At 38.2% G+C, this 6999-nt stretch overlaps 1 pseudogene; it reads right to left on the reverse strand.

The window, feature by feature from the left end:
- Positions 1-303: 303 nt before the first annotated feature.
- LOC101564283 overlaps positions 304-6999 on the reverse strand; it is a 12739-nt pseudogene continuing 6043 nt past the window's right edge.

Raw genomic sequence — 6999 nt, forward strand, 5'->3', positions numbered from 1 at the left:
GCTTATTTGAGGTCCAGTAATCCTCTGAATGCATGTAAGGAAGCATGGCTATTGTTTTCCAACTGCTCACATCTGAACACATTCAGCTACTGTGGAAACTGCAAAGGAAGGAAAATTGTATTTTTTCCAATATTCATATACTAGGCTTTTTTTTTTTTTTTTTTGGGCAGAACCAGGGATTGAACTCAGACCCTTGCACTTGCCAGGGAAGCACTTATTCCACTGAGCCATCTCCCTGGCCCCCATATACTAGGATTTTAAAGTGCTCTTTCTTTCACAGAGCTCTAAAGTGCTGATCATGTGCTAGGGGCTGCTGTGTTTTCTGGCGTGAGCTCCCATCTGCTGAGTACCCTGAGAAGAGAGTGAATTACTCCTGGAGCCTTCATGAAGGGAGGAGGTGGTCCCAATGGATGGAACATGTGTGGCCCAAAACCTGGGTGGGGGCTGGGCAATTCCGGGATGCGTGGCAGAGAGATGTTTACCACTGCGGGGGGACCACTTGGAGGCAAGTTGAAGTAGTTGGCAGAGGTTTCTTTTGCTGCTGCAGGAGGAGGAGGAAGAAGAGCTCCTTGCAGTTCTGGAACAGGCTCTAGCTTGATCCCAGAGTCTGTGGTTCCATCCTTCTCTTTTTCTTTTCCCCTAGCTGTCTGGGATTTCTCCATTTCACGATTAGTCTCTGACCATTGACAATCAACTTATTGACTTCTTGGCAGCCACTTCTGCAGCCTGCCCTGTGGCAAACTGGCTGAAAGCACACTGTTGCCTCTGTATAACAGTGGTTATCTGGATCTCTCCAAACTGTTAGAAATGATTTCTGAGGTCTGTCTCAGTAATGGTATCACCCAGACCACCAGCATATAGTGTGGTGATAGTCTTATCCTCAGGTGGATCTAAACGAGGCATCGTGGAAGCCCACTTTAGAAGCTTATCTGCTACAAAATCATTGATTACATAATATTGGTCTTTAATATTCTTATCAGAAAGGGGGTCATCTGGGTCTGTAGGCTTCTCATGTCTGTATGGACATTCCTCTCCTCTCTTACACTTTCTTTTCACTCTGAAGGAGAAAATGTGGGGCCGATTCCTTTTGTAGTAGGGTGTGGTCCAGGCCAGTTTAAGCAGCATTTCACTGGCTGACATTGCTTTTCCCAGCATGCCAACTGGCTGTATTTCATCAGAGTTAGAAATTTTAATCTCCATATTCTGCATGTAGTACTCTTTGTTGACATCTGATTTTTGGCATGTCATCTTTAAAAGACAGTCCTGCATCTAGAACCTGAATGGGCAGGCCATTTTCTAGGTCTAAGAGGCAGGTCTGGCAGACATTCTTCAATTTATTGCAGTTTTGGCATACTTCAGTCTTCTTGAAGCACATGCAGACCCCAAGACACCAATGAAACACTGTGAGTGGTCCGGCACAGGTTGTCATTCTTTTCTGCACTTTTCTTTGGTTATTTGGATATATGAGTTTTCTCCAAGGCAAGTCTGGCATAAAGTCCACAGATATGAAAGTTACATTTCTTGTTATATACATCTTGCTTTTAACTATCCAGCAGAAAAGTATAATAACGGGGTATAAAAAGTAAAGCAATAGTAATATGCTAAGGTATAAAAGGCTCAAGTTAGCGACTTCTGACATTGCCAATCTTACAGATAACCCACTACTATTATGGACTACTGGACTATATTGGATTATTTTGCTGAATTCATGTACCTACAATATTTAAATGGCAATGGAATACCCATCTCTGACAAAACTAAACAAAAAAGGGGATACAAATTAAAAAAAATTTGTATCAGCATATACAAAATAGTTAGGTTAGATAAACAGTGACTTTTTCTTAATTCAATGAGAAGAAAGATTTGTACTAATAGTGTTTGGACAAGATATCGTGTCTGCATCTTGTACTATGAATAAACACTGTGAAGACAACAATATGCAATGTATGAATTATTGTTTCTGTCCTGTTAAACTGTTTTGAAGCTGTCTTATTGCTATTTGTTGCTCAATAAAATTAATTTTAAAAAATTGGAAAGTCCAAATCCTCCCAGTTCTTCCTGTTATAGGTGTTGGAACCCAGAGAGGGTTTTAAGAGTGTAAGAGGACAGCAGTAAATTTTGAGCTGGGAGAGTGGACCACCACAATCCCATCCCCAAGCAGGTTTCTGATAGGACAACTCAAAACTGACATCAGCTTGAGAAGTCAAAAGATAGAAAAGACTTCCAACATTGAACTTGTTGCTGCTCTAAGCTCTTTCAGTGGCCTGCTCTCATTGTGTAAAGCATTCTTCTTTTCCTACCTTTAATAAATGTAAAACCTTAATATCTTTTGTGAATTTCATATCCAATTCTTTGTTTAGGAAAAGAACCTGGAAAGAATGTAGAAGAATTTATAGCATCCCAGAACCCTGAAAAGAGCATTAGCCCCACTCCTGAGGGTTTTTCCCTCCTGATCTAATAGCTGCCCAAAGGAATCACCTCCATAATAGAAGCATATTGAGGCTTAACATTTCAGCATATGAATTTGAGGAGCACATAAATATTTAGATCATAGCAGAGAATATCCAGATAAGCACAAATATGGAAGGAAAACTCTACCTCCGGGACTGTGATTCACACTTTTTTTTTTTTTTTTTTTTTTGGGGAACCAGGGATTGAACTGAGGCCCTTGCACTTGCCAGAGAAGCACTTATTCTACTGAGCCATTTCCCCAGCCCCAGTTCACACATTCTTGGAGAAATTTCATATTACTGGATAGCAGATCTATGTATTAGTTTGTCTGGATCTTGGGCTTATAGTTATATAGAAATTGTGGATGAGTCATGGCCATTGCTTGATCAATGTGCTCTCTGTGAAAGCCAGAGAAAATATTTTCTCTCCATGTGACTCTCCCTAGGCACACTCTACGTCATCAATCACTTTCTTCTGTGGCCCCGTAATCTCTTTGATCAGAAAGTTTGGGACACTACTGAGTTACAGGATGTCACAGTACAGGTCCCCTTATGTCTTGAGTCCTCACTGACCTTCTTATGCCTCCAATGATTTATAGTGCCTTTACTATGAACTGTTTAAAGCAATTATATTGATTCAAAATAAATATAAATAGGCAAAGTTAGAGCTGAGAAACAAGAAACTGACATTTGGGAAGCCCTTTATTTTTTAGTAGAATCTGATATGCATTTAAAAATTGAACAGTGATCATTTGGCTTAATTCTAGAAAATCCTATTTTTCCCTGTTATCTGATTCTCTCCTTTTGACACATAGATATTTCTCTTTTTTGTATTGCTTATTTCATTTTCTTTCTGGGATATTCCAGAGAACATAGTATTATTTTAAGAGAATGGACTTTATTTATTCATTTAAAATATTTTTTTTATTTATTTGGTACAGGGTCTGGCTATGCAGATCAGACTCATAGTGATCCTCTTGTCTCAGCCTCCCCATCACTAGGATTACAAATGAGCCTCATCATGCCTGGTCTTGGTGGCCCACACAGCACACAGTACCAGGGATTGAACCCAGGTTTTTGTGCTTGCCAGGCAGGTGCTTAGAACACTGAGTTATCACTCCAGCCATAGAATTTTATGGACTTTAAATTTAAATTCTGGTCCTACCAGTACATTACTTTCACAGAACTAAATACATCAAAGGACTTAAAGTTTCTGTAAAGTGTTTTCAGTGTATCCATTTCAGGCTTTTTTTTTTTCTTTTTTGGTATGCGTGATCAAACTCACGATCTTGTTCTTGCCAGGCAGGTGGTTATGCTACTTAGATATCACCTTTTCCCTCATGTAAGACTTTTATGAAGGTAGGAAAAGGGCTGACAGGAGAAAAAGAGAAAGGAGAATTATAGAAAGAGGTTGTGTCATTTCAACAAACCATTAGTGGCAAATGATAGTTTCATTTGCTTTAAATTCTTGGGAATCTTAGGCAAACAAGAACAGGGAAAGAGAAAATGAGGCACCGGAACAGAGGACTGCAGAGGATGCGTCACTGAGCTGCCCACTTCTTGGTATTAAATGTACTTGGACTCTTCCCCAGAGGCCTTCTGTCAAGAAGTCATGTGTGACCCTTTATAGGGGAGAAGCTGAGACCCAGATTTGTCAATGAGGAGTGACCCCCTTTGGCCATGTTTCTGACTACATGCAAGCCAACTGCATCCTTTTTCAGCAAGGGGTGCTGGACCCAAACATGAAGCCAAGTGCCATCAGGATGTGTTAATTGCTCTGGTGGTGTATGTGTGGCAACAGGTGCCTGAGGTCTTAAACCTGTGATGCATAAGAGATGTCTGGAGTTGTGATTTAATGCTAGTAATTTTATTTCTGAGTTTCTGAAGTTTAAAATTGATCTTTGAAGCATGCCAAATTTTTTAGAAGGCAGAATTATGTTCCCTATACAACTTTCTTATTTTTGATGTAACTACTTTCGGCTTTAATTTGCATTATATGTTTTGCTTGCAATTCTTTTTTTTTTTTTTTTTTTTTGTGGAAAAAAAGTAAAACTAAGTTTCCAAACAAAATAATCGGAGAATAACAATAGTTAATATAATGTATCTTGTCATCTTCAAAGCAGTTATTCAAATTAAAAAATATAAGTATGAATAATTGTCCAAAATATATTAGCACAAACCTTTCTTTTCAATGAACTAAGAGGAAATAATATGCTAGCTGCCTTGCATTTTTCCTTTTCTCCTCCTTCCCTTCCCTTTTCCTCTACCCAAGTTCTTTCCTTATGAACATTTTCTTACTGTTTCACAATATCTATTGTGCATTTTAGACCTTATTTCTCTTTGAGCTATTCACACCAAGGAGACAATATGATGTTTACATGTGTGATTGTGATTTATTTAACTTATGAGTATGGTACCTAGTTGCATCCATTTACCTACAAATGTCTCAAATATATCTTTCTTTATGGCTGAATAGTACTCCATTATGTGAAAAGAAAACATGAGTACCACCATGCACTGAAGTCCAAATTGAAGAAAGATTTAAGATATAAGATTTCATATAAAGATTTGTATTATTAATAAGCCAGAAAAAAAGAGTTTGGAGGGGGTTCCAGAAGGATTATTTGACAGCTGGATCTGCCAAGAGTAAGTAGGCTAGCATGAATTTGTTTGGGTGACAATTTGAGAAAGGAGAACCTTTGGAAAGTTAGAAAACACAAGAAAGCATAGAGAAGCTGTTACAATGTGTCAGAGATTGGTATCACAGCCATCCTTCTAAATTGTGTTCTACTAAAACATAAACACTCAATCTACTGGAAAAGAAAATAGGTAAAAATCTTGAGGACATAGGTGTAGGCAGAGACTTTGTGAACAAAACCAGACCACACAGAAAATGCTATAATGAATCAACAACTGAGATTTCATCTTATTGATAAAGCTTTTGCATAGCAAAAGAAATCACCAGCAGTTAAATGAAAACAGAGCAGGGAAATTTAGAGCCAGTTGCCATTCAGACAAAGAGCTTTCCTCTGGAACATGTAAAGAATTGAAAAAGGACCCTCTCAAATTCAATGACCCAATTCAAAATTGGGCATCTGAGAAATACATACCCACAATGAAGAAATACAATGGCAGATAAAAACCTGAAAAAAGGCTAAACATCATTTATCATTTGGGAGATGCAAAGTAGAACAGCACTAAGATTCCATCTCATTCTGCAAGGAATGGCTATCATCATCAAGAAATCAAACAGTAACAAATGCTGAAGTGTCCGTGGGGGATTACTAACCTTTATTCACTGTTGTTGAGAATGTAGACTGGTGCAACCACTGTGGATATCAGTAATTAAACTCTTAACAAAACTAGGATTAGAAGTCCTATTTAACACAGCTACTCCCCTTTTGGTTATCTTGCTGGAAAAATTAAAAATATCATACCACTGTCATATATGTATACCCATGTTTATAGCAGTACAATTTATAATAGCTAAAAACTTAGAAACAACTCAAGTCTCCATCAACTGAGGAATTCCAACACAAGTTTCTCCTGCTACTGAATTGAATATATTTTCATCTATTCATTGAAACATATTTATAAATATATTTATTCAGTAACTAGTGTATGTCAGGTGCTGTTCTGAGTTCTTAAAAACAAGATGGATAGGGCCAGCCAGATAGCTCAGTGGACTAAGAACCCGCTTAGGAAAGTGAAACAATCTGGGTTCGATCCCTGGCACTACATGTTGTGCCAGCCTTGCCCCCTGGGTGCACTGAGCAGGCCTCTGAGACTGGGCATGGTGGTGCATGCCTGGAATCCCAGAACTAGTGAGGCTAAAAACTGGAGAAATCACTAGGAGTCCAAGAGTAGTAAGAACCTATACCAAATACACTAAAAACAAAAACAAAACAAAACAAAACAAAACAAAACAAAACAAAAAAAACCCAGATGGACAAATGATCCACTGTCATCTATTTCCCTTTTGAAATGAAAAACATAGAATGAATGATTTTAATGTCAGAAAGTGATGTATGTCTTCCACATATAAAGCAAATGGAAGAGGTAGTGAGCATACAGAGGGGGAGCTCTTCAGAGTATGGTAGAAGTGTTACTGGAAGAAGTAATCATATTTGAACAAAGAATTTAAACACCAGAAAAGAACCTATCAGATGCTGACCTAGGAGAAGCAGAAGAAATGGCAAAGGTAGAGGGTCTGAGATGTGAATATGCTTCATCAGGGTGGCTGTATACAGGATGAATTTGGAGAAGCAGGCAGAACCAAGATTTTGAATTTTACTGTGACTGTAATGAGTATGGATATTATTCAAGTGAAAGGCAAAAAACACTGGGGGATTGGCAAGATGTGATTTGTGCATTTTTACTATTGTTTTAATATTAATCACCTTTGTTACTCTTTGAAGAATACAGGGTAGAGAGTAAAATGCAAGCCCTAGAAATACTGACTTATATTATTAATAGGCCAGAAAAAAACAGTATGGAGGGGATGTCAGAAGGATTATTTGACAGCTGGATCTGCCAAGAGTAAGTAGGC

Source organism: Octodon degus, unplaced genomic scaffold (assembly GCF_000260255.1).
Source record: "Octodon degus isolate 3935 unplaced genomic scaffold, OctDeg1.0 scaffold00196, whole genome shotgun sequence".
Lineage (NCBI taxonomy): Eukaryota > Metazoa > Chordata > Mammalia > Rodentia > Octodontidae > Octodon > Octodon degus.